The sequence below is a fragment of the Macaca fascicularis genome, chromosome 18 (assembly GCF_037993035.2).
Source record: "Macaca fascicularis isolate 582-1 chromosome 18, T2T-MFA8v1.1".
NCBI lineage: Eukaryota > Metazoa > Chordata > Mammalia > Primates > Cercopithecidae > Macaca > Macaca fascicularis.
The window spans coordinates 20763561-20772691 of record NC_088392.1 but is presented as its reverse complement, the minus strand read 5'-3'; the positions used below and the strand labels follow the sequence as shown (position 1 = coordinate 20772691).

Genomic DNA, 9131 nt, shown 5'->3' with positions numbered 1-9131 from the left:
AAGCCTCAGACCTGGATTTTTCTGGGCTCCTGGAGCATCACTTCACTTCTTGCAGGCTTCAGAGATGCCCACCCTCTCTCCAATAAAAGGACTTACAGTTTTTTAAAAAGGCTTTCCAGCTGGGTGTGGTGGCTCATGCCTGTAATCCCAGCCCTTTGGGAGGCTGAGGCAGGTGGATCACTTGAGGTTAGGAGTTAGAGACCAGCCTGGCCGACATGGCAAAACCCTGTCTCTACTAAAAATACAAAAATTAGCTGGGCGTGGTGGCATTCACCTATAATCACAGCTACTTGGGAAGCTGAGGCAGGAGAATCACTTGAACCCAGGAGGTGGAGGTTGCAGTGAGCCGAGATTGTACCACTGCACTCCAGCCTGGACAGCAGAGTAAGACTGTTTCAAAAAAAAAAAAAAAAACCTTTCCAAAGACCTAGATATATACATATATACACACACACATACACACACACATATATACATATACATATATATTATATACATATATATATATATATTTTGAGATGCAGTTTAACTCTTGTTGCCCAGGCTGGAGTGCAATGGCTGATCTCAACTCACCACAGCCTCTGCCTGCTGGGTTCAAGTGATTCTCCTACCTCAGCCTCCCGAGTAGCTGTGATTACAGGCATGTGCCACCAAGCCCAGCTTATTTTTTGTATTTTTAGTAGAGACGGGGTTTCACTGTGTTAGCCAGGATGGTCTCGATCTCCCAACCTCAGGTGACCCACCCACCTCGGCTTCCCAAAGTGCTGGGATTACAGGTGTGAGCCACTGCCCCGGCCCAAGACCTAGATATTAAAAAAAAAAAAAAAAAAAAAATTCTGTGTTCCCAGTCACGTGCCTTCAGACTCCTCGCAGCCAGTGATGGAGGCGAGACACCCCCAGTAACAGAAGCAGTGGCGACTGCTGCGCCACTGGGTTTCAGCCTCTTCCCAGCAGCGGCTCTAAGAAGCGCAGCGGAACTCGACTGTATTCAATCAAGTTAGTTTCTTGCCTAGAATTGTAACTTCCACCTGCACCTTCTAGCCACCATAGCAACCTCATCTGAAGAAGTTTTGCTGATTGTAAAGAAAGTGCGTCAAAAGAAGCAGGATGGAGCCCTATACTTCATGGCAGAAAGAATTGCTTGGGCACCTGAAGGCAAAAATAGATTTACAATCAGCCATATGTATGTGGATATTAAATGCCAGAAAATTAGTCCAGAAGGAAAAGCTAAAATTCAGCATCAGCTGGACCTGCATGCAGGGGACACAAACAACTAACTTCCATTTTTCCAATGAAAGCCCAGCAGTGAAAGAGCAAGATGCAGTAAAGGACCTTCTTCAGCTGCTGCTGCCCAAATTCAAGAGGAAAGCAAAGAACTGGAAGAGAAGAACAGAATGCTGCAAGAAGATCCTGTTTTGTTTCAGTTTTATAAAGACCTTGTTGTGAGCCAAGTGATCAGTGCTGAGGAATTCTGGGCCAATTGTTTAAATGTTGAATGCAACAGAAAATTCTCCACATCCAATCATAAGCAGGATGTTGGCATTGCTGCTGCATTTCTGGCTGATGTCTGGCCCCAAACCCATAGCTGTAATGCTCTGAGATATAATTTAACTTCTGATATCATTGAGGTCATATTTAGGACCTATCCAGCAGTAAAAATTAAATGTGCAGAAAATGTTCCCCACAACACGACAGAGAAGGGATTCTGGACACGTTTTTTCCAGTCCCATTATTTTCACAGGGATCGGCTGAATACTGGGTCAAACGATCTCTTTGCAGAATATGCCAAAATAGATGGAAAACGCGTAAAAACAGTGGTTTCATTAGGAGTGAAAAACTCACTACTAGATTTAACAGCTTTGGGAGATAAATCATTAGATGAGGGCTATGGCATTTCCTCTGTGCCATCTGCTTCCAATTCTAAATCTATAAAAGAGAATAGTAATGTTGCCATCAAGAGATTTAACCATCAAAGTGCCATGGTGCAGGCAGCTGGACTCAGGAAACAAGAAGCAGAAAATGAACAAAATAGCCCAGCAGCATGGATGGAAATCCCGGAGATGCAGACTGCTTTCAGCCAGTAGTCAAAAGGGCGAAATTACAAGAGTCCATTGAATACGAAGACTTGGGGAAAAACAATTTTGTGAAAATGAATGCACTAAACCTCAAGAAGTTGGATAGGTATTGTAGTCCAACTCCAACCCAGTCACTACAGTATGCAACAAGTCAGGACATTATTCTTTTCAAAGTATTGGACAAGAAATGGAAGCTTATACACCCAAGTTAACTCAGATTCTCTCTGGTAGTACCATCACAGCACTGTCACCTGGAGGAGCACTCTTGCAGGGAGGATCACAGCAAACCATTAAACCAGATGGTGCCAAATGATATTCAGTCTGAATTGCAACACTCGCATGTAGCTGTTGGAGAACTTCTATGTCATTTCTGGTCCTGCTTTCCTAGAAGAAAAGGTAGTGAAAATGAAAAGTAATTCGGAACGATTCCAAGTTACGAAGCTCTGCCCATTCCAAGAAAAGATTCGGAGACAGTAATTAAGCACAAATTTGGTAAGTTACATAGAGATACTCCAGACAGCCTACAACAAGCTCCACACGTGGCAGTCATGGCGTCTGATGAAGAAAACGTGAGGTGGCCGTGATGGTCACAGCTTTTGTGAGATTGAGAGAACTGGAAACCTGGCCTGTCAGACAAGCAGATGATCTCACAGGAGTGATAAGAAACATCTGCTCCACGCTGACTCCCAGAGCTAATGCTATTGTACTTGCACATTGGGGACTGAAAGGAAAGAAGGGACTAAATACTGGGGAGGTAAATCAAGGCAGGACCAAAAAATGAGCTAAGTTGTAAATATATATATGTATACACATACATACACATATGTACATGTGTATGTACATATATATTTTAAAAGACTGTTTACTGCAGTTACTCAGGAACTGCTTTTGATTCACATTAAGCTGCTTTCAGAAATTTAAAAAAAAAACACACATTTTTAAAGGGTGCATTGATAAACCTGAGGTTTTTTGGTTGTTTTTCTCTGTGTAAACTTTTTTCCCCTAAGTTTGTGGTACAGGATAGACCTTAATTATTTCTCCTCCATCCTTCATCCTCCACCCTCTATTGGAGCCTCAAGTTTTACTGAATTCCAATTATACCTCACATCAGCAAGTTAAAAAGAATACTTTAAAGCAAAGAGAGACTGCTGTTCAGCCATCGGGAAACAGTTGTCAGAAGACATCATTGGTCCCGTATTTTGTATGGAAATAAGAAACAATAAATATTGCACTGCATGTTAGTGGTTTGGAGTCCCTGAATAATAAAGATGGAACATATTTGCAGAAAGTCGCATAGGGTTTTTTATGTAGAATTTTGTCAGAAGACAATGGTGCTGCATGTTTTTCTTTGAGTGCAAATGTACATTGCTAATATATTTTTTTAAGATGGCATGTGCTTTGAAAAGACGATATTGCATTTTTAAGAGTTTAAAAATCTTATGAGTAAGAAATAAAAAAAAAATCTTTTCACCTCTTTAGAAGAAATAAAAATATTTCTCCTCTCTTCTTTTCTCTAGCATTTGACCATTACTGTCCTTAGCAAATCAATAATCGTTGCATAGACTGAAAAGCCTACGTGCAAAGCAAAAAACAAACAAACAAACAAAAAAAAACAAAGAAAAAAGATATGTTCTTTTTTCTGGAATTTGTGCCATATTTTGTTCCTGATGGGATCAACTGACTGTGTAAGACTTTGGATGTCTTGTATTAAAAATTACACGAGACTGGGCACGGTGGCTCATGCCTGTAATCCCAGCACTTTGGGAGGCCGAGCCATGCGGATCACAAGGTCAGGAGATCGAGACCATCCTGGCTAACACCATGAAACCCAGTCTCTACTAAAAATACAAAAAGTTAGCCAGGTGTGGTGGCAGGCGCCTGTAGTCCCAGCTACTAGGGAGGCTGAGGCAGAATGGCTTGAACCCGGGAGGCGGAGCTTGTAGTGAGCTGAGACTGCACCACTGCACTCTAGCCTGGGCTACAGAGGGAGACTCCATCTCAGAAAAAAAATATAACTTTTTATACTTACTCCTTTAACTCTTTAAAAATAAAAATCTGTGTTCCAAAATCCTGGAGGCAAGAAATTAGAAACTCGTGAAACCATGACGTGAGTGTGGATGCGTGGGAAGCATAATTTATGAATACTAAATTAATTACCATTTTAATATTAATAATTAATGTGTCAACATAGAATCCTGCTAAAAGATTTTTTTTTAATCTTCGCCTTAAAAGTGCAGGGGTAATTTTGTGGCTTTTCAACACTTTTAATGGCCTTCCTTCGATTTCAGCTTTTTCTTTTCCTGAACATGGCCTGCCGTAGGAATCTGAACTGATGTTAAGAAAGATTATCTCTTAGTACATTAACCAGATGCCTCTATTCCAATTAAGGACTGAAGTGGGTATTATAAATGCAAATAACTCAATACACTTGTCATATAGACACCATAAGGCTTACCGGATAAGAAGCATAAAATCCTTGAACCATAGACCCAAGAGAAGAGAAAATGTTTTGAAGGCCATAAAGCTGCATGAGAAGAGGATTGTGATGAAAAAACAAATGTGACAGCTCTGTGTAGGGGAAGCTTATGCAGAGGAGGACTGTTCCTGAATGGTTACATGACTTGGAATATTGATGTTTTTGCCTCTTAATTTTGCATTCCTTATTAATTCAGAACATGTCATTGCATTCATACTCCTTACATTTATACAGACAAGAAGAAAAAACCGTATGTTAAAAAATACACCTTCATATGTTTTTCAATGATGCGAAGGGAGGTAGAGAATGAACCTTCAGTGAATATTTGCTATGTACTGGGCTCTTGCAAGTAACTTCAAATAACTTATTTAATCCTCACAATGAGGTATGTAGGAGGGATACATATTCCTACATTACAGAAATGGCAAACAAGGCTCAGGTAGGATTAGTAGGTACTCCACACTGGATTGATGTTCAAACTGTAACATTTTGACTTTGCTGTGTACTAAAGGCTTGTAGGTTTTTCAATCCTGCCCATTTATTTGTAAAGTGAAAAATTGCTAAGTTATAATGTGTTATGTCCTTAACTTAGATGTTCCATACTTAAGTTTAATTTGTTGATTTATAATCCTAGAATGAGACTGAAGTTTTCCATTTACACCTGGCTGTAAAGATCATAAATATTAGTTGTGGCATTTCCTAAAAATACAAATATTTGGGGAAGACCTACTAAATCAGACTCTCCAGGCGATTCTTACGATTGTCATCATCAGACTGGTTTGCACATGCTGTCTTGGGCGCCAGGCTGAGTGCTACGAGGCAAGGGCCATAGTTATAATCCTGACACCTAAAGCCCCCCAACCCTCACTCACCCAACTGATCCCTATGCAGCTTCAATGGGCTAGTAAAGGGCCTCATAAATGCTGTCTTAACACACTGAGTTTGCTAAGTTTCAAGTAGAGTACGTGAAACCACAAACCTGGAACCTCTAATGTTTAGTTATGAGAAAGAGAGCTTCTAGGTGAGTCTAGTGGTTTCCTTTGGGTTTCCTTTAGTTCATTGATCTGACACCACCTCTACCCCGAGAGAATCACGCGCTTCTCAGCAGGTGTTCCAAGTGGGAACTCTTTTCTCACATTTCTTTTAAGATCAAGAACAACAGGGTAGGGTTTCCAAAATTGCTATTCTCATAAAAAAGGAGTTAATGGCATTCACAGAGACCTGGATGAGGTTGGAGACTATCATTCTAAGTGAAGTAATCAGGGATGGAAAACAAAACATCATACGTTCTCATAAGCGGGAGCTAAGCTATGAGGATGCAAAGGCATAAGAATGACTCATGGACTTTGGGGACTCGGGGAAAGCGTGGAAAGGGGGTGAGGGACAGAAGACTACAAAAAGGGTGCAGTGTACACTGCTTGGGTGATGGGTGCACCAAAATCTCACAAATCACCACTAAAGAACTTAGATAATCAAAAACCCCTGCTCCCCAATAACCTATGGAAGTAAAAATAAGTGATAGTGTGGAATAAAAATGCTTTTTCATGAAAAACAAAACGGCTTTTCTAAAATCTAAGGGAGAACAAAAGGCAGTGGAGGGCTTGGAACAAGAGGATGTAGGAATAAAAGTATCTGGCATATACCATTAATAATGGAGGTATATACCAAGGCATATACAGACAGTTCTATTTCCATTAAGTCCCACTAGATCATTCCCAGGACATGCAGAATTATTCCATTCCATAGGCTGCCTACAGCTTGAACTTTGAAAGGTGCTTACAACTTTTCTAGATTTCTTTCTTTCTTAGCCTACCTTCCTACACTGTTTTATGACCCTGGGTTAGGAATCTGTTCAGCACCTTTTCACTTGGTGACCAAGACAAAGACAGTCCTGGGCCCCTGGCTTTCTCACGTTGTGGATGACTCTGGACTGAGGCACACGTCTCATCCCCAGTTGTCTCATTCTCCAGGGGTGTGCTAGCCTTTTATGTCTAAGATCTGTACTCTTTTGCTCAGGTGTACAAAAACCTTAAAGGCACTGGAAGTACCATAAGTATAGTCCTATTAGACCCCGGGAGAGGGGAGAAGCATTCCTCCAGGGGCGCCTTCTCCCCTTCTGTTGATTACGGTGATTTTCCTCCTGATCGTACCCTTTGAAAAGACCATCTATTCACTCTTTCCTCAAGAGAAACTACCCTTGTACTGCTGAGGTTCTGGAATCTAACCTCCACATCCTCCATGAGCTCTAAATAGTGCTACTGCCGAACTCCTCATTGAACAAAGCCATTTCTCTGCCTTCTCAAGGCTGTGGGACTAGACACAGATGGTTTTCAACTGTCTTTCACTTATGAAGTTTCCAAAAAGTTGTCTGGGATTCTCATTAACCCCAGTCTTCCCAGATCACTAGCAAAGGCCACAAAGTTGTGAGCTGTTAGCTGCTGCCCTGACCCCATGTTGCCGCACAAGAGGACCTCGCTGCCTCCTGTCCCATTCCTATTGCTTAACACCAAGGAAAGTTGACAGGTCCCAGGACCTTAGGGAACTGTGTTACCATTGTTGCTGGCTCTGCTGCAGCCCTGAGCCCTCCTATGCTGCCTGGCAGCTGTCAGAGCCATGGTCACTAAAGTCTAAGGGAATTTTATCCTTTAAGAAATGACCCCTAAGTAAACAGTCACCCAGTTATACATCAGAGAAGTGACACAGAAGTCCTTACTTCATACAAGTTGAACCTCAAATCAGCTTTTTGCCTGCATGCTCCTTGCTACCCTCTTGTCTGTCATGGTCTCTTTCATCGCCCATTTGCTTCTACCATCTAATTTTGCACCCTGGCTGATTAGGCTTCTCTGGTTCTTTTTTTTTTTTTTTTTTTTTTTTTTGAGACGGAGTCTCGCTCTGTTGCCCAGGCTGGAGTGCAGTGGCCGGATCTCAGCTCACTGCAAGCTCCGCCTCCGGGGTTTTACACCGTTCTCCTGCCTTAGCCTCCCGAGTAGCTGGGATTACAGACACCTGCCACCTCGCCCGGCTAGTTTGCACCACTATAATTCAAGCCGGCCCGCTTCTCTGGTTCTTAGTCCCTGCTTCCCTTCCTTGCTTCTTCCCTATTTCAATAAGCACTAAATCAATTTCTTCTTATTCTTTCAAATCTATACTCTATGGTACAATTTTTCTGAACTTCCAATTTCCAAGTCCAAGTTCCTGTTCACAATATTTACATGACTCCCTTGTGCCTGCAAGGTGAAGCTAAAGCTCTTTTATGCATTGTGCAGAGTCCTCCTGGCCTGGCCCTTCCCTAGTGCCCTGTCCTCTCCCGTCCATTCTAATGTTCAAGCCATCACTTCCTCTTGTGAGTTCTCACCACACATTATTGCCATTGCCTGTGTTCTTGTCTCTTCCTAGAATGCCCATCGGTCTCCTGTCTTCCTGGAAACACTGTTCATGATTACATCCCTGCTGAGGCATTACTTTTTACATGAAGTGCTCCCTGCCTTCCAGACTCCATTAATTGTTTTCTCCACTGTACCACTTGTGAATCTCATAGGCTTTTTGGCTTTTTTTTTTTTTTTGCATTGCACATAACAGTTTTATTTGTTTATGAATCTTTTTAAAAGTCTTTTTAAACATCTGTTTTGTGTTTACATAGGTGGACATATTTATGGGTAAATGAGATGTTTGGATATAGGCATACAATGTGTAATCACATCAAGGTAAAGGGGTATCCATCTCTTCAAGCATTATCCTTCCTTTGTGTTATAAACAATGTTTTAAGCTCTATTTTTAAATTACAATAAATTATTGACTGTAGTTACCCTGTTGTGCTATCAAATACTAGATCTTTTTTATTTTATCTAACTATATTTTTATACCAATTAGCCATTCCTCCTTACCCCTCCTTCTGTCACCAACTACCCTTCCCATTCTCCAGTAGTTATTCTACTCTCTATCTCCGTGAGTTCAACTGTTTTAATGTTTAGCTCCCACAAACAAGTGAGAACATGCAAAGTTTGTCTTCCTGTGCCTGGCTTGTTTCACTTAACATGATGACCTCCAGTTCCATCCCCATTGTTGGAAATGACAGGATCTCATTTTGTTTTATGGCGGAATAGTACTTCGTTGTTTATATTATGTTTACTACATTTTCTTTATCTGTTGATGAACACTTAGGTTGCTTCTAAATCTTGGCTCTTGTGAACAGTGCTGCAATAACCTTGGAAGTGCTGATATCTCTCAGTATACTGATTTCCTTTTTTCTTGGTATATACCTAGCAGTGAGATTGCTGGATCATATTACCATATAATCTATTTTTAGTTTTTTTGGGAAACCTCCAAACTTCTCCACAGTGATTGTACTATTAGGTTGGTACAAAATTAATTGCAGTTTTTGCCATTAAAAGTAATATGGCAGCCTCTGTGATGTGTTGGTGACCATTCAGAGGCATAAGGAAGAGAAGAGGAGTAAGTGTTTCATTTTCTAATAGTTCTAGTATCCAACATTTAAGGAATTCTAGGGAGAGGTTGTCCAGTCCTATCCACTGATTAGTATATATTGGCAAGAAGGAAGGAGGAGGTTTTTGCCACTAAAA

General features: G+C 41.1%; 1 pseudogene; it reads left to right on the top strand.

Annotated features, from left to right (window-relative positions):
* Nucleotides 1–975: 975 nt before the first annotated feature.
* Nucleotides 976–2648, top strand: LOC102119551 (general transcription factor IIH subunit 1 pseudogene; annotated as a pseudogene).
* The last annotated feature ends 6483 nt before the right edge of the window (nt 2649–9131 follow it).